Source organism: Cetorhinus maximus, chromosome 10 (genome assembly GCF_964194155.1).
Source record: "Cetorhinus maximus chromosome 10, sCetMax3.hap1.1, whole genome shotgun sequence".
In the NCBI taxonomy this organism is placed as follows: Eukaryota; Metazoa; Chordata; class Chondrichthyes; order Lamniformes; family Cetorhinidae; genus Cetorhinus; species Cetorhinus maximus.
Window position 1 is genome coordinate 9,453,492 of NC_135888.1, and position 19,809 is coordinate 9,473,300.

The window sequence follows — 19,809 nt, forward strand, 5'->3', positions numbered from 1 at the left end:
CTTCCATCATAAGGTCAGAAGGGTGGATATTTGCTGATGATTGTACAATGTTCAATGCCATTCACAACCCTCAGATACTGAAGCAGTCCATGTCCATATGCAGCAAGACCTGGACAATATTCAGGCTTCGGCTGATATGTGACAAGTAACATTCATGCCACACAAGTACCAGGCAATGATCACCTCCAATAAGGGAGAATCTAACCATCTCCCCTTGACATTCAATGGCATTACCATCGCTAAATCCCCCACTATGAACATGCTGAGGGTTACCATTGACCAGAAACTCAACTGGACCAACCACATGAATACCGTAGCTACAAGAGCAGATCAGAGGCTAGGAATTCTCTGAGTGACTCCTCAAAGCCTGCCCAGTACCTACAAGGCACAGGTTAGGAGTGTTGTGGAATACTCTCCACTTACCTGGATGAGTGCAGCTCCTACAACACTCAAGAAGCTCGACACCATCCAGGACAAAGCAGCCTGCTTGATTGGCACATCATCCAACACCTTCAACATCCACTTCCTCCACCACTGATGCACAGTGGCAGCAGTGTGTACCATCTTCAAGATGCACTGTAACAACTCACCAAGGCTCCTTCAACAGCAACTTCCAAACCCACGACCTGTACCGACTCAAAAGGCATGGGCAGCAGCTGCATGGGAACAAGTTTCCCTCCAAGCCACTCACCACCCTGACTTGGAACTATATCATTGTTCCTTCACTGTCGCTGGGACAAAATCCTGGAACTCCCTCCCTAACAGCACTGTGGGTGTATCTACCCCCACTTGGACCGCAGTGGTACAAGAAGGTGGCTCATCACCACCTTCTCAAGGGTAATTCGGGATGGGCAATATAAATTCTGGCCTAGCCAGGGATGCCCACATTCCATGAAAGAAGTAAAACAAAACCCTCTTCCATGATTGGAATTGGCCAGTACAGCAGCCAATTAAACAACTTTTCCACTCTGTGGAGTCCTACTACACAGCTCCACACTGTTTATGCAGGAACATGGAAAAATCCACCAACTAGAGTTCCCGACCTTCCTGGAATTGGGGTTTCTGCTCCCCGGCACTGCCTGCAGTAGCCTAACAGATTCAGCAGTTTAAATTTTCTACTGCAGTGCACCCCTGTCCAACACTTGGCCCCACCTCACCTTGGCTTCCTGGCATCATTTGCTGCTGTTAGAGGACAAAGCATTGTGTTGTGTGGAAGATAGGAATGATAAACACACCAAACCGTTGAGCGCAGGAGATTTGGATGCACGCTGGGCAGCAGGCAGGGCATCCAAGAGGGGAATGCCTTGCAGATAAGAAGAAAGTGAGAGATAAAAGATATCTGCTTTAGATATTCTTGAGTACAGTGACACTCGTCATTACCATAAGCGTTCTGAGTGTCCTCTGTTCTGAAATGTGCCCATACCCCCAAAATTGAGTTTTGTTTAAGCATAGCCAAGATGTTACAAAGGGCCTCCTTGTAATCAAGACTGGATATTGCATCTTTCGCATGGACCATCACATATTTCTCCAATCTTTCCAAATGTGGACTGAGGAATCCTTGGGAAAGCTAGGCCTGATACAAATCATAAAGCTACATTATTTCACAGACTGCAAATGAACATTCAGAGGAACAGCCAAAGCAGATTCCAAAATCTTACATAGCTCAATCATACTTCTGTTTCCATGAGCTGACATTTGTTTCTGGTATGATTGTTCCTTTCAGATTATTCTTCACTGCAAAGGCTGACCTCAAACATTTTTACTTTCCAGTTCCAGGCCTCTAGCCTTAAGTTGCAATCCCTTGTTTAAAACTTCGCTCTGCCCACACATGGGCTTTTATGTTGTTTGTTAGTTCTGACCTCGGGAGACAGATTATGTAAGAATTCAGATGAATGCACTTGTCCTTCCATGGACATATTCTATTATCAATTATTTGCTTAACTGGAGTTGAATGTAGCAGTATGAATGATTGCAATCTGTAACTACGTGGTTTGTTTTCCGGACTTCTTAAAATCACCCTGCACTCACACGACATACTTAAGAACTTCCCTACACCTAAAGCTATGTTTTGAGATCAGACTGGTTTTGCCCAGAACTTCGTAGGTAATACTTCACCCTTTTCACAAAAGTAGCATGCATTTTTTCACAAATTCCCTTCCTAGTTCCAGTGAAAGTAACTGTGAATAAAACAGATGCATTCAAAAAATATAAGATTTGCTTTAACCATTTAGGATTGTGATAACTACCTATAGCAAAAGCCAAGATCGTATCTAAAGGATTTTAATTATTACTTAATAGCCTGCAATGACTTACTGAGTTTCCAGAATATATCCAGGAAGGCAGCCAATGAAAAAGAAATTGTTCACTCACTGTTGTTGTCTTATTTACCTAAAGGATATTCGTAAAGGGCTTGTGGATCTTTCATCCATTGAAAACACTTTAAAATCTTTGATCAATATATACAACAACCTATATAAAAGCTGTAATAAACCCGTTCCCTGTTACAAATTAAAGACCACAAAATCTCAACTTTCTAAAGAGTAAAAAGAGCAGGGTTTTTGCTCTTTTGAGAAGGGCACATGGAAAAAATATTGAAAGCATACGATGGTACTCTGCTTACATCATGATAGAGACATCAGACCCAAAATGATGCTGATTCTGCATTGTTTTCCTTGTTAGTATTTGTTCTCCGGATGTGGGCAGTGTTGGTAAGTTTACATATATTTCCCGTTCCTGGTTGTCCTGATTGCACCAACACATCAACTGGACAGTGTGGACTACTCATGTTGGCCAAGCACTGAACATTCTTTCCCCCCACCCAAGTTGTACCAGATTACAAATGAACAGATTTATTGAATTAAATTTCACAACTTGCCTCTAGATTGCTAGTCCAGTATCGTAACTGCGACACTACTGTATGGTACAAGGGAAAGCAGAGCACACCCAACCTGGTTACATTTTAATTTTAGCAGTATGCAAATGGCTCTCCTCGAACACGAAAATGATGAAACTTTGCTTCACGCTATTTACAATTATAGCCCTTGAAGATGGAATTTGTACATTTTTTTAACGTGTTGATTTTGTTAAATCTTACCTTTAGCATACATCATAGGCGAACCATAAGGGCCACTCAAAGCCCTTTTAATTTTTTTGGCAGGGTAGTGGTATTTTCTCCCTTTGGTCAGAATTTTTTGAGAAATAGTGAAATAGATGACTAAGTACTTTTTACTGAGTGTGACAATTAAGCCACACATCACACCTCATGCCACATTTGCATTGGATATGCCACAGATAAGAACCTTTTAATTACATAGATATGTATTCACCACCTCTGTAAAATTAAACATAATAAATTTCAACCAAATTTAGTCCAAGTATTTTTCTTCCCAAAACAGAGGAGATACCATGAATGTATAACATGGAGTGCTGCAATGAACTGCAGGTGCATCTGTTACAAAGTTAAATCATTTACAAAGTTAAATGATATACAATTGAAAATTAAAAACTTGAAGCTGTTTTTACTTTTAGATGATTATCTTTTACACAATTCTTAAAAGACTGCCACTATGGATCTCTATGATTCCTATACCGGAAATAATGACATTGTTTATACTGAGATCTGGGACAATATTTTGGGCTCATTTATAGAAGATGTAGGTAATTTGAATGGAACTAATATTAATACGTCTGGTTGAACCACCACCTCTCTAAGCATGTGTGTGTATGAAACCTGTAAACTACTGAACTATGGATTCATAACTCACTTGATTTTAGAAAATCTGTTGCAATTCGGAACTGACAGAAACAGTGTGGGTATATGTAATAGGCAGAATGTGGGGGATTCAATATGGTACAGTTGTGGCTAAGTTAATGGACCATTAATCTAGAGGCCTGGACTAGTAATGCAAAGAATGTGAGCATCAGGGATAGGGAGATAATACTAAAGAGTACTGTAACAAATTACAAGAAGACATTAATAAACCTGCAGAATAGGTATACAATATGCATTTCCACATAGATAAGTGTGAGGTATTCCTGTTTTCTCGAGAAAAATAAAGTGGTCCTATATTACTTGGAAAATAAGGATCTAAATGGAGTAGAGGAGCAAAGGAATCTGGGAGTGCAAATAAACAGATCATTAAAAGTAGGGGTACAGATTAATAAGGTCATAAGAAAAGCAAGCCAAGTTCCAGGTCCTAAGGTTTATTTACAGAGGAATAGAATTGAAAAGTAGAAAAGTGATGCTAAACTTGACTTGAATCTTGCTTATACCACATTGGAAGGACTATGTGAAGTTCTGGTCACCATATTATAAAAATGGTGTAGAGGCACTGAAGAGGATGCAAAAATGATTTGTAAGGGTGATACCAGGACTGCGAGGTTCAAGCTATCAAGAAAGGAGTCTCTTTTCTCTTGAAAGCTGAGGGGTAGCCAAATAGAGGTTTTTATAACTCTAAAAGATTCCGATTGATTGGATACAAAGAGAATGTTTCCTCTTTGGGGTAAGAACCAAACCAGAAGCCATCAGTATAAGATAGTCACCAAGAAACCAAATAGGGATTTCAGAAAAAAACTTGTTTACCCAGGGAATGGTGAGAATGCAGAACCCCTGAACACAGAGAGTAGCTGAAGTGAATAGCATAGAGGCATTTAAGGAGAAGCTTGATAAGAATATAAAGAGAAGCGAATAGAAGGTTATGCTGGTAGATGAGGAAGAATCAGAGGTGGCTTGAGTGGAGCATAAATGCTTGCATGGAGTGGTGGGGCCGAATGGCCTGTTTCTGTGCTGTAAGTTCTATAACTTAAAATCTCACCATGATATTAGGCAAAATTTTCCTCCCATCAAGGGGGAAAGAGTGGGAGCGGGCGAGTTCCTGATCTGCGCCCCTGTTTGGGGGTGCACCGCCATTTTACGTGGGCTGGCCAATTAAGGCCCGCCCAACATGACGTCCGCCAGGAAGCACTATACGCTCCCTGTACGGGCGGTGGGGGGGTGGATTCCCTCACCGGGAGTGCGCTCTTTCGCACACGCGCGTGAAACAGCGCACAGATCTCCCTGAGGCCAAGAGCTGCCTCAGGGAGATCGGCTCAGATTTTCAACTTTTAATAAAGGAGTTTAAAACTTTTCCCTGCCATGTCCTCTCGTGTGACACTGTCACATGAGTTGGGACATGTCCACAACTCCTATTTAAACCTTTCATTAAAATTTAAATACCCTCATGAAACCTCATTCCACCAACGGATGAGGTTTCATGTTTTTTTCACAAGCCCGCCTGGGATCCCGGCCTGCCCGCCAGCCTTAAGGTTGGACGGTCAGGTCCTTTAATGAGCTGAATTGGTTTTCTAATGGCCTTAATAGGCCGCTGACAGGTCGGCGGGTGCACATCCGACTCGACTGCGCCCCCTGCTGACCTGAAAATGGAAACGACACGGGGTGACGTTGGGAGTTCCACCCGACATCACCCTGGGTCATTTTACGTGTTGCCAACCAGAAGATTCTGCCCCTTGAGAATTCAGTACCTTTTTGAAACTTGGAAATAAAAAGACCTTGAAGCTGTCTGTTGTTACGTGAAACAGCGAGTAGGCATAAATGGGTCATTTTCAGGTTGGCAAGAAGTAACACGTGGAGTGCCACAGGGATCAGCGCTGGGACCTCAACTATTTACAATGACTTGGATGAAGGGATCGAATGTATGGTTACTAAATTTGCTGTTGACACAAAAATATGTAGGAAGCTAAGTTGTGAAGAGGACATAAGGAACCTACAAAGAGATATAGAGTAGCCAAAGATTTGGCAGATCGAGTATAATGTGGAAAAATGTGAACTTGTCCACTTTGGCAGAAAGAATAAAAAAAACAGCGTTTTATTTAAATGGGGAGAGTTTGCAGAACTCTTGAGGGACAGAGGGATCTGGGCGTCCTGGTACATGAATCAGAAAAAGTTGGTATGCAGGTACAGCAAGTGATTAGGAAGGCAACTAGAATGTTATTGTTTATTGCAAGAGGAATGGAATAATTAAAGTAGGGATGTTGGTGAGACCATATCTGTGTACAGTTTTGCTCTCTTTATTTAAGAAAGGACCTAACTGCATTAGAAGCAGCTCAGAGAAGGTTCACTCAACTGATTCCTGGGGTGAGGGGGTTATCCTATGAGGAAAGGCTTGAAAGGTTGGCTCTGTGTCCATTGGAGTTAGAAGAATGAGTGACAATCTTATTGAAATATATAACATGCTGAGGAGACTTGACAGAGTGGATGCTGAAAGAATGTTTCCCCTTGTCAGAGAGACCAGAACTAGGGGACACAGCTTAAAATGAGGGGTCTCCCATTTAAGATGGAGATGAGGAGAATTTTTTTTCTCTCAGAGGATCACAAGCCTGTGGACCTCTCTTCCCCAGAGAGCATTGGAGGCAGGGTCATTGAATATTTTTAAGGCTGAATTAGATAGATTCCTGATTGGCAAGGGAGTCAAAGGGTGTAAGGGGTAAGAAGAAAAGTGGAGTTGAGGCCACAAACAGATCAGCCATGATCTTATTGAATGATGGAGCAGGCTTGAGGGGCTGAATGGCCTACTCCTGCTCCTAATTCATATCTTTGTAATGCCCTTTAGGGAAAGAAACCTGCTGCCCTTACCCAATAAAGTCTTTGCATGGTTGGCCTAGAAATTCAGTCAGTTGTATAGAACTGAGGGCAACTGCAGATGAGCAATAAATGCCAGCTTTTCTCCTGACTCTGACATCCTGAAAATAAATAAATAATTTTAAATTACAGGTTCATCTGCATCCATAGCGGCATGAAACCTGTTCCTTAGGTAGTCCTACTTTAAGCTGACTTGCAAAAAAATCAGATAATTAATATCAACAAATGTAAGTCAAATTTTGGCCAATATGGGGTCTGATCTGAGTTTCTGTTTGACACAATAAATGAGGATTTGTCGTGAAAACGTCATGTTCTTTAAATTAGTTTTTTAAACATCGAAACAGAGAGAACGTGAAAATTACATTTTAAGGAGGCTCCCTCTCATGTTTCTAGAGCTGATGGATCAAGAGAAGCAATTGTAACCCAGTTATATCTGTCACAACACTGCAAAGCAGTGAAATTTGGGTCAGGTTCCATTTAGAGAGTTAACATAGATGGTGCAGCTCACCTGAATTCAACATGATGGCCATTCGGAGACAACAGAGCTGTTACTTCCCTAGGATGCCATTCTTTTAAAGGGTAAAAGAGAAGATGAGATAAATCAGGAAGTATTTCTTTTAAATAATTGATTAGTGTGTTCTGGATTGTTAGTGGTAGTATTACATCAAAAGAACTTTGATATACATAACATCTTTAATGAAATAAAACACCCCAAGGCTGTTCACAGAGGCATTCTAAAACCAAATTTGATGTCAAGCCACATAACGAGATATTGGGGCAGATGACCAAAAGCTTGGCCAAAGAGGTAGCTTTTAAGGAGTTTTTTTAAAGAAGGAAGGAGAGGTACATGGGAAGAGAGGTGAGGTGGAATGGTTAAAATCAGAGATGCTCAAAAGGCCAGAGTTAGAGGAATGCTGATATATCAGAGGGTTGTAGGGCTGCAGGAGATTACAGACATATTGAAAGACAAGGCTATAGAGGTATTTGAAAACAAGGATGATAATTTTAAAATTGAGGTGTTGCTCAACTGCAAGTTAGTGTAGGTCAAAGAACATTGGGGTGATGGGTGAATGGGCCTGAGTATGGGTAAGGACATGGGCACCAATACGAACTATCCTATATGCAAAAAGGACAAATTAATGAATGTAGTACCTTTAAATGTTTATGCCTCACACTACAGTCTTTTGTTATAACTATGAATTTTCTATTTTGTATGTATAAAGTACAGCAATTTTATCATATAAATCATCTGAAATAAAGTGTGTAATGAAACTGGTTGGTCTTGTTTCACTTGCATTAACTGATGGCCACTGTGGAATTGTGCAATAAAGTAAACCCTATGTTATCATATATGATTTGAGCCATGCTGCCATTTAAAACATCTGCCCACTATATGCAATGGCATAATTGCAACATTGTGCAAATAACTATCAAAATTACCTTCCCAAAAATGTGTGTGTGTGCATGTGTTTGTGTGTGTGTTGTTGCAAAAATCTATCTATCTCCAAAGCCAGAACAAGGAGCTGAAGAGTCCACAGTTGTGAGCTGTTTAAAGAAAATTGGAGGATTAGTTTACCAAAAACTAATGGAAGAATCCCCAGGTAATTTGTACCTCAAGGATTAGCTGGAATAAGACCATAAGACGCAGGAGCAGAAGTAGGCCACTCGGCCCATCAAGTCTGCACCGTCATTAAATGAGATCATGGCTGACCTGATAATCCTCAATTCCACTTTCCTGACTTTTCCCCATAACGCTAGATTCCCTTACTGATTAAAAATCTGTCTATCTCAGCCTTGAATATACTTAACGACCCAGCCTCTACAGCCCTCTGCAGTAATGAATTCCACAGATTGACTACCCTCTGAGAGAAGAAATTCCTCCTCATCGTTGTTTTAAGTGGGCGCCCTCTTACTCTGAGATTATGCCCTCTGGTCCTAGTATCTCCCACAAGGGGAAACAACCTCTCAGCATCTACCCTGCCAAGCCCCCTAAGAATCTTATATGTTTCAATAAGGTTGCCTCTCATTCTTCTAAACTCCAATGAGTACAGGCCCAACCGACTCAACCTCTCCTCATAAGAAAATCTCTCCATCCCCAGGATCAACCTAGTGAACCTTCTCTGGAATGCCTCCAATGCCAGTATATCTTTCCTTAGTTAGATAAGGGGACCAAAACTGTTCACAGTGTTCTGGGTATGGTCTAACTAGTGCCTTGTATAGTTTTAGCAAGACTTCCCTATTTTCATGCTCCATTCCCTTTGAAAGCAAGGAGAATTAAAATAAATTCCAGAGGGCTGTGGCATACCTTTTGGGTTGATCCCAGGAAAAGTGAATGAACCTTCAAGATTTCGCATGATAAGGAAACTCTTGGGGGAAAGTAATAAGTAGAATTGAGCTTATAGCATAAGGCTCTATAAGTGATAGTGCACCCGGCATCGACCTAGGCACTGAAAATGACAATGGTACACCCAGCCCTGTTGACCCTGCAAAGTCCTCCTTACTAACAGCTGGGGGCTTGTGCCAAAATTGGGAGAGCTGTTCACAGTCTAGTCAAGCAACAGCCTGAATAGTCATCCTCACGGAATCATACAGACAATTTCCCAGACATCACCATCACCATCCCTGGGTATGTCCTGTCCCACCGACAGGACAGACCAACCAGAGGTGGCAGCACAGTGGCATACAGTCGGGAGGGAGTTGCCCTGGGAGTCCTCAATATCGACTCTGGATCCCATGAAGTCCCATGGCATCAGGTCAAAAATGGGCAAGGAAACCTCCTGCTGATTACCACATATCACCCTCCCTCAGCTGATGAATCAGTGCTCCTTCATGTTGACCACCACTTGGAGGAAGCACTGAGGGTGGAAAGGGCACAGAATGTACTCTAGGTGGGCAACTTCAATGTCCATCACCAAGAGTGACTCAGTAGCACCAGACCAAGCTGGCTGAGTCCTAAAGGATATAGCTGCTTGCCTGGGTCTTCAGCAGGTGGTGAGGGAACCAACAAGAAGGAAAAACCTACTTGATCTCAGCCTCACCTATCTATCCATCATAGATGCATCTGCCCATTACATTATTGGTAGGAGTGACCACCGCACGGCCCCTGTGGAGACAAAGTCCCATCTTTACCTTGAGGATACCCTCCATCATGTTGTTGGCACTACCACTGAGCTAAATAGGATCACTTTCAAACAGATCTAGCACCTCAAAACTGGGTATCCATGAGGCGCTATGGACCATTAACAGCAGCAGAATTGTACACAACCACAATCTGTAACCTCATGGCCCAGCATATCCCCCACTCTAACATTGCTATTAAGCCAGGGGATCAACCCTGGTTCAATGAAGAATGCAGGAGGGTGTTAGGGGGAAATAAAGGAATACAGTAATGGTCAAGGGACTTGACTTAAAATATCCCAGCATGCAAAACCACAATTGCTAAGTAGTTAACATTTAAATTTCAGGCAGAGAGAATGCTGAACATTGCACACTCTCAGGGCTTGCAATCACCAGCAAGGTCCTGGTAGTTAGACTGGAGTCAGAGGACGGCAATAACATAGATTAAGTGTGCTCTTCAACAGCTAGGGGAAGGACAGATGGTCCCAGATAGGAAGGCAGGTCTCTGTCTGGGTGAAAGTAGGGTTACCTTTGTATCAGAGACCTGTCTGTTTAATGTAAACCTAGATGTTGACAAGATCGAAATCTGGAGGATGTTCTTGTATGTGACCAATAATGTATAAATATGGTGAACACTTGTAGCTTAGCAGAGTACTGTCTCAAGCTGCATTGAGATGGTGCCCTCCTTGAAATTGCTCGAATAAATGACCATAACCTGTACCTGATTCTCCTGTGGTCCATTCATCAAAGACACCACAACAGGGGCATGCCAGGAGCAGCACCAGGCATATCTAAAAATGAGATGTCAGCCTGGTGAAGCTACAACACCGGAATACTTGCACAATCAAACAGCGTACATAGCATGTGATAGACAGAGCTAAGTGATCCCACAACCAACAGATCAAATCTAAATTCTGCGGTCCTACCACATCCAGTTGTGAATGGCGTTGTACGATTAAACAACTAACAGGAGGAGGAGGTTCCATAAATATCTCCATTCTCAATGATGGGGGAGCCCAGCACATCAGTGCAAAAGAAAAGGCTGAAGCATTCGCAGCCATCTTCAGCCAGAAATGCCGAGTGGATGATCCATCTTGGCCTCTGCTGTAGGCCCCCAGCATCACAGATGCCAGTCTTCAGCTAATTCAATTCACTCCATGTGATATCAAGTAACAGCTGAAGGCACTGGATACTGCAAAGGCTATGGACCCTGACAACATTCTGGCAACAGTACTGAAGACTTGTGCTCCAGAACTAGCCATGTCCCTAGCCAAGTTGTTCCAGTACAGCTACAAAACTGACATCGACCCAGCAATGTGGAAAATTGCCCAGGTATTTCCTGTCCAGAAATAAGCAGGACAAATCCAACCTGGCCAATTACTGCCCCATCAGTCTGTTCTTGATTATCAGTAAAGTGATGGAAGGGGTCGTCGACAATGCAATTAAGAGGCACCTACTCAGCAATAATCTGCTCACTGATGCTCAGTTTGGGTTCTGCCAGGATCACTCAGCTCCTGGACTCACCACAGCCCTGGTCCAAACGTGAACAAAAGAGCTGAATTCAAAAGGTGAGGTGAGAGTGACAGCTCTTGACAGCAAGGCAGTATTTGACCGAGTGTGGCATCAAGGAACCCTAGAAAAATTGGGTTCAATAGGAATCAGGGAAAACTCTCCACTGGTTGGAGTCATACCTTGCACAAAGGAAGATGGTTGTAGTTATTGGAGGTCAATCACCTCAGTCCCGGGATATTGCTGCAGGAGATCTTCAGGGTAGTGGTCCTAGGCCCAACCATCTTCAACTGTTTCATCAATGACCTTCCATCCACCATAAAGTCAGAAGCCAGGATGTTCGCTGATGATTGCACAATGTTCAGCACCATTCGCGACTCTTCAGATACTGAAGCAGTCCATGCCCATGTGCAGCAAGACCTGGGCAACATTCAGGCTTGGGCTGATAAGTGGCAAGGAATATTCACGCCAAGTGTCATGTCAAGAAGGCATGAAAAAAACCTAAAGGAGATTTGTTTCTCTTTTTTTTATATTCCTTCATGGGATGTGGGCATTGCTGGCTAGGCCAGTATTTATTGCCCTCCTTCAAAGGCATATTTAAGAGTCAACCACATTGCTATGTGTCTGGAGTCATATATAGGCCAGACCAGGTAAGGACAGCAGATTTCCTTCCCCAAAGGACATTAGCAAGCCAGATGGGTTTTTATGACAATGGTTTCATGGTCATCATTAGGCTTTTAATTCCAGATTTTTATTGAATTCAAATTCCATTATCTGCTGTGGTGGGATTTGAACCCAGGTCCCCAGAGCAGTACACTGGGTCTCTGGAATACTAGTCCAGTGACAATACCACTACACCACTGCTTTCCCCTTTTCTTGTTTAAATTCTTCTTTTGAAAATAGACAAATTGCTAGGCTGATAAAATAGCCGCAGCTAGTCACATGCTGGTAGTTCTGTAAAATTCTGGGCAGTTCCAATGGACAAAGGCAAACTCATCGACCTCCTGGAATGTATTGTATGAACATTCCAGCCAAGCCAAAACAAAGAACTAGTAGGCGAGACACCTGCATCAGCCAGCTCTGGACAAAGGCAGTGCCATTTGTGACTCTTCATCTCCAATGTTGTACTAATAGTTCCACAGTTACCTGCTCAAAATACAATGGGTTTTAACAAGAGGGCCTTGTTAGCTAAATGGCTTGACCTGAAACCACCCTGTCGCGTTACCAAACTTGAGCTGTTTGAATTGCTTGAATTATACAGCTTTCAAATTCCATCTTCAGTTACTGTTTAACCTCAGAAGAGAAAGCAGGACTCCAGGCTATAGCAGCTTGCCTCTGACATCTGTCTCTCTCAAAACCTGGTCTCCAGAAAGAATCCTGAATTTCGCCTACAAAGTGGGATAATTCCCAGAATACTAGAATACTTAGCTGCATCTTCACCTGCCTCAGCCTTCAACCGAACTCCTTGGAAAAAGACCAAGACTTCTGCCAGACAAAACCAACTGAAAGAACATTCCTTGCACAGTGACTTACCGGACTCTGGACTCACGTGAAACAATAATTCTTCTTTTTTTCTTCTGTGCTCTTTGCCCTGTGCCTCTTTCTTTCCCTTATCCCTCTTTTATTGTGTGAATGTACTAGGGTTATGTAGCGACGCCCCCCTCCCAGCCTTATGAGTATGTGTAAAATAAACTACCCTTCTGATTTTACCCTCTCTCGAGTTTGCTGTGGGGTTATTGGTAGAGGATTGGATCACTCCCAAAACTGAGGGGTTGGGGAAAATACACCACCACTCAAAAAGGGGGTAAACAGAAATCAAAAGCACCTTTCTGATAACAGGCTAGTGGTGAGAGTAGAATTCAGGGCTGTTTAAATTAAGGCTCCCTCCTGTATGTAACACATACAATGACCATCTCCAACAGGAGAGAATCTAACCATCTCCCCTTGACATTCAATGGCATTACTATCGCTGAATCCACATTATCAATATCCTGGGTGTTACCATTGACCAGAAACTGAACTGAACTAGGCATATAAATACTGTGGCTACAAGAGCAGGTCAGAGGTTAGGAATCATGTGTTGAATAACTCACCTCCTGACTGCCCAAAGCCTGTTCACCATCTTCAAGGCACGTCAGGAGTGTGATGGAATACTCTCCACTTGCCTGGATGTGTGCAGCTCCAACAACACTCAACACCATCCCAGACAAAGCAGCCCATTTGATTGGCAGCCCATCCACAAACATTCACTCCCTCCAACACCAGCACACAGTGGCAGCAGTGTGTACCATCTACAAGAATGTACTATAGCAACTCATCAAGGTTCCTTCAATCCAAACCCACGACCTCCACAACCTAGAAGGACAAGAACAGCAGATGCATGACACCAGCACCTCAAGTTCCCCTCCAAGCCACTCACCATCCTGACTTGGAAATATATCGCCGTTCCTTCACTGTCACTGGGTCAAAATCCTGGAGCGCCCTCCCTAAAAGCACTGTGGGTGTACCTACACCACATGGACTGTAGCGGCTCAAGAAGGCAGCTCACCAGCACCTTCTCAAGGGCAATTAAGGAAGAGCAATAAATGCTGGCCTAGCCAGCGACGCCCACATCCCATGAACAAATAAAACTAGTTAGTGGTGTTTGGTTTTCCACCCACGGTGGTTGACAGGGCCCTCAACCGTGTCTGGCCCATCTCCCATGCATCCGCCCTCACACCGTCCTCTCCCTCCCAGAACCATAATAGGGTCCCCCTTGTCCTCACTTATCACCCCACCAGCCTCCGCATTCAAAGGATCATCCTCCACCATTTCCGCCAACTCCAGCATGATGCCACCACCAAACACATCTTCCCTTCAACCCCCTTGGCGGCATTCCGCAGGGATCGTTCCCTCCGGGACACCCTGGTCCACGCCTCCATCACCCCCTACACCTCAACCCCCTCCTACGGCACCTTCCCATGCAACCGCAGAAGGTGCAACACCTGCCCCTTTACTTCCCCTCTCCTCACCGTCCAAGGGCCCAAACACTCCTTTCAAGTGAAGCAGCATTTCACTTGCACTTCCCTCAATTTAGTCTACTGCATTCACTGCTCCCGATGCGGTTTCCTCTACATTGAAGAGACCAAACGCAGACTGGGTGACCACTTTGCGGAACACCTTCGGTCTGTCCGCAAGCATTACCCAGACCTCCCTGTCGCTTGCTATTTCAACACTCCACCCTGCTCTCTTGCCCACGTGTCCGACTTTGGCCTGCTGCATTGTTCCAGTGAAGCTCAACGCAAACTGGAGGAACATCACCTCATCTTCCGACTAGGCACTTTACAGCTTTCCGGACTGAATATTGAGTTCAACAATTTTAGATCATGAACTCTCTCCTCCATCCCCACCCCCTTTCCAATTCCCCTTTTTTCCAATAATTTATATAGATTTTTCTTTTCCCACCTATTTCCATTATTTTTAAATGTATTTCCATCCATTGTTTTATCTCTGCCTTTTAGCCTATTTCGATCCCTTCTCCCCACCCCACCCCCACTAGGGCTATCTGTACCTTTATTATCACATTCCTTAGATAATATCACCAGCTTCAACACCCCTTTGTCCTTTTGTCTATGACATCTCTTGGTTATCTCCACCTATCACTGGCCCTCTATCCAGCTCTACCTGTCCCACCACCCCCCCCCCCCCCTCCCCCCTTAAACCAGCTTATATGTCACCTCTTTTTCATTTTTCCTTAGTTCTGTTGAAGAGTCATACGGACTCGAAACGTTAACTGTGTTCCCCTCCGCAGATGCTGCCAGAACTGCTGAGTTTTTCCAGGTATTTTTGTTTTTGCAGTGGTGTTTGCCTGTTTAATATCTCTTTATATGTACAATAAGGTTTGTTTTTGTTAAAAAAAACATGAAATCTTATGGCATCATTCTGCCAGTTAATTGCTGCTGGGTGTTTGGATTTCTTATTTAAATGTTAACAGTCCCTAACAAAATCGTAACTGTGTGTGCGCAGTGGGATCAAAGGAGGACACTGCTTTCTTTTGCACAAATGAATTGCTGGCTCTTGGCAATTGTCACATGGAATTCTTAGCTCAATACTTACAGGTCTGATCTGAACCTAACCTTTGCAGTAGTAATTGTCAGCATGATTCAGTGGGCTGCACTTTTCAGTCACAGCCAATCCCAGCTGAGGGACTCGAGTGCATCATCCAAGCTGACATTCCGTGCAGTACTGAGAGAAAGCTGCTTTTTCATTGAAATATTAATCTGAGGTCCTGCCTGTTTGATTCAGGTGGACATTAAAGATCCCATGAGGGTATCTGAGGAACAGCAATGCTCCTAATGCTCTGGTCGACATCTCTCCATCCACTAGCCAAGAGCAGAAAAATAAATGAATGCTTGGATTTTCAACAGACCATCATTTATCTATGTGTATTCAGCCGTCACTGTTTCCCAGTGATACTCCGCCACGTTAGTTTGCAAAAGAGCTCTATCTTGCCAATTTGCACAGACCACTCCGCCCCATCCAACTCCCTTTCCTTTTGTAGAAATACTACTATTCTCTTTCAACAGTTGAACAACAAGTTGCATTTATATAGCAGTCTTGTAATCCTTTAATGTTGTAAAATGTCCCAGGGGACAAGGAGCATGCCCCCTGCAGAGGAGCATTCCATTCCAAAGTATCTAGAGGCAGCATTTGGAGCCAATAATCCTGGAAAAGAGAACAGACTCTCTCTGGAGCAGTGAATGTGGGTCCGGGAGTGGGACTACGAAGGGCTGTGCTGACTTTTGTTCGCAAATGCATGAAATGCTTGTTATTTGCATGTTTTGGGAGACTGGGCAGAAAGGAAACAGTTTTATCACAGCAGTTTTGGGATGAGATATTTAATGAAATTGTCTTTGTACAATATGCAGCACAGTACAGCTAGCTTAAATATTAAATCATTCAATATTTATTAAATAAATACGGTTAAAATTATTTTAAAATAATTATTTCAAATATTTCTAGTTTAAATATTAAATATCTGGTTTAAATATCAATTCATTTTTGAAGCCCACTTTTTGTTTCTTCTTTTGTACAGATGGTTACTGCTAAAAAGGCATGTGGGATTGTGAGCTTTATAGATAGAGGCATAGAATAGAGAAGCAAGGAAACTATGATGAACCTATAAAACTCTGGTTCGGCCACAGCTAGAGTATTAAATCCAATTCTGGACACCATACTTTAGGGAGGATGTGAAGGAATTGGAGAGGGTGCAGAACAGATTTATGAGAAGGTGTTCCAGGGATGAGAAACTTCAGTTATGAGGATAGATTGAAGAAGCTGGGGCTGTTTTCCTTGGAGAAAGTTGAGAGGAGATTTGATGGAGATATTCAATAACATGAAGGTTCTGGACAGAGTAGATAGGGAGCCACTGTTTCCATTGACGTAAGGGCTGAGAACCAGAGGGCACTGATTTAAGGTGAATGAGAAAAGAATCAACGGCGACAAGAAGAAAAGCTTTTTTATTCCATGAGTGGCTAGGATCTGGAATGCACTGTTTGTGATTGTGGTGGAGGCAGATGCAATCATGTTCTGAAAAGGGGAATTGGATAATTATCTTAAGAGAAAATATTTACAGGGCTATGGGGAAAATGGGTGGGTGTGGGACTAGGAGAGTTGCTCTTCCAGAGAACCATATGGACACGATGGGCCAAATGTCCTCCTCCTGGGCCATAACCATCAGAGTCAATACAGAACAGAAGGAGGCCATTCAGCCCACTGAGTCTATGCCAGCTCTCTGTATATTAATCCAGCCAGTCCCATTCGCCCACTCCCTCCCTGTACTCCTGCGAGTTTATTTCCCTCAAATGCCCTTCCAATTTCCTTTTGAAATCATTCATTATCTCTACCTTCACCACCCTCATAAGCGGTGAGTTCCAAATTATTAGCATTCGCTGTGTAAAAATATTTCTTCCTCACAGCCCCTGTACGTCTTGCTCAAAGTGTTAAATCTGTGTCCCCCAGTCCTTGTGCCATCAGCTAATGAGAACTGCTTTTCTAGTCTACCTTATCTAAACGTTACATCTTGTACATCTCTATCAAACCTCCCCATCAATCTGCTTTGCTCCAAGGAGAACAACCCCAGCTTCTCCAACATAACCTTGTAGTTAAATCCCTCATCCCTGGAACCATTCTGATAAATCTGCTCTGCACCCTTTTCGGGACTTTCACAGCCTTACCAAAGTTTGGCTCAGGACAGCTTTATGATGATTCAATTAATTAATAAATCTGCAATTAAAAACTAATCCCAGCAATGGTGAACATGAAACTATCGTTGGTTGTTGGTAAAAACCCATCTGGTTCATCAATGTCCTTTACAAAAGTCCTTTTAATGTCCTTACCTGGTCTGGCCAGGTAAGATGTGACTCCAGATCACAGCAATTTGGTTGACTCTTAAATGCCCTCAGAAATAGCCTGGCAAGCCACTCAATTGTATCAAAAGGCTACTGAAAAATCAACTAAGAATGAAACTGGACAGCCCACCTGGCATCGACCTAGGCACTGGAAACAACAATGTCAAACCCAGCCCTGTCGACCTGGAAAAGTCCTCCTCACTAATATCTGGCGGCATGTGCCAAAATTGGGAGAGCTGTCCCACAGAATAGTCAAGCAATGGCTTGATATAGTCATACTCACAGAATCATACCTTACAGACAATGTCCCAAACACTACCATCATCAACATCCATGGGGATGTCCTGTCCCACTGATAGGACAGACCAACCAGAGGTGGCAGCACAGTGGTATACAGTTGGGAGGCAGTTGTCCTGGGAGAGCTCAACATTGACTCTGGACCCCATGAAGTCTCATACCATCAGGTCAAACATGGGTAAGGACACCTCCTGCTGATTACCACCTGCTATGCACCCCACCCTCTCCAGCTGATGAATCAGTATTCCCCCATGTTGAACACCAATTGGAAGAAACACTGTGGCAGGAGCACAGAATGTTCTCTGCGTGGGGAACTTCAATCTCCATCGCCAAGAGTTCTCAGTAGCACCACTACTGACTGAGCTGGCTGAGTCCTGAAGGACATAGCTGCTAGGCTGTGTCTAGCATTGACGATACCCTGCATCCTATTGTGTGGCACTACCATCGTCCTAACTAGAATAGATTTTGAACAGATCTAGCAACTCAAAACTGGGTAATCATGAGGCGCTGTGGGCTATCCACAGCAACAGAATTGTATTTAACCACAATCTGTAAACTCATGGCCTGGTATATTCCCCACTCTACCATTACCATCAACCTGGGGATCAACCTTGGTTCAGTGAAGATTGCAGGAGGGCATGCCAGGAGCAGCACCAGGCATACCTAAAAATGAGGTGTCTAGCTGGTGAGGCTACAACACAGGACTACTTGCGTGCCAAACATTGGAAGCAGTATGTGATAGACAAGTAAGTGATCTCACAACCAAAGAATCAGATCTAAGCTCTGCAGTCCTGCCACATCCAATTGTGAATGGTGATGGACAATTAAACAACTAACTGGAGGAAGAGACTCCATAAATATCTCCATCCTCAATGATGGGGGAGCTCAGCACATGAGTGCAAAAGACAAGGCTGAAGCATTTGCAACATTCTTCAGTCAGAAGTGCCAAAGGAATGATCCACTTCTGCCACCTCCTGAAGTCCCCAGATTCAAGATTGCAGTCTTCAGCCAATTCGGTTCACTCTGGGTGATATCAAGAAATGGCAGAAGGCACTGGATACCGCAAAGACTATGGTCCCTGACAATATCCTGGCAGTAGTACTGAAAACGTGTGCTCCAGAACTAGCCACACCCAAGCTGTTCCAGTACAGCTACAACACTGGCTTCTACCTGACAATGCGGGAAATTGCCCAGATATGTCCTGTTCACAAAGGGCAGGATAAATCTAATCCCACTGGTTACCGCCCCATCAGCCTACCCCCGATCATCAGCAAAGTGATGGAAGGGATCATTGACAATGCTATCGAGCAGCACTTACTCAACAATAACCTACGCACTGACGCTCAGTTTGGGTTCTTCCAGGGTCGCTCAGCTACTGACCTCATTACAGCCTTGGTTCAAACATGGACAAAAGAGCTGAACTCAAGCTGTGAGGTGAGAGTAACTGCTCTTGATATTAAGGCAGCATTTGACAGAGTGTGCAATCAAGGAGCCCTAGCATATGGGAATCGGAGAAAACTCTCCACTGGTTGGAGTCTTACCTAACACAAAGGAGGATGGTTGTGGTTGTTGGAGGGCAATCATCTCAGTCCCAGGACATCACTGCAGGAGTTCCTTAGTCCTAACCATCTTCAGCTGTTTCATCAATAAACTTCCCTCCATCATAAGATCAGAAGTAGGGATGTTTGCTGATGATTGCATAATGTTTAGCACTAATCATGACTCCTCAGATGCTGAAGCAATCTGCATTCTAACCTTGTCCAAGACCTGGACAATATTCAGGCTTGGGTTGATGTATGGCATGAATGTTACTCGCCATTTAAGCGCCAGGTATTGACAATCTCCAACAAGAGAGAGTCT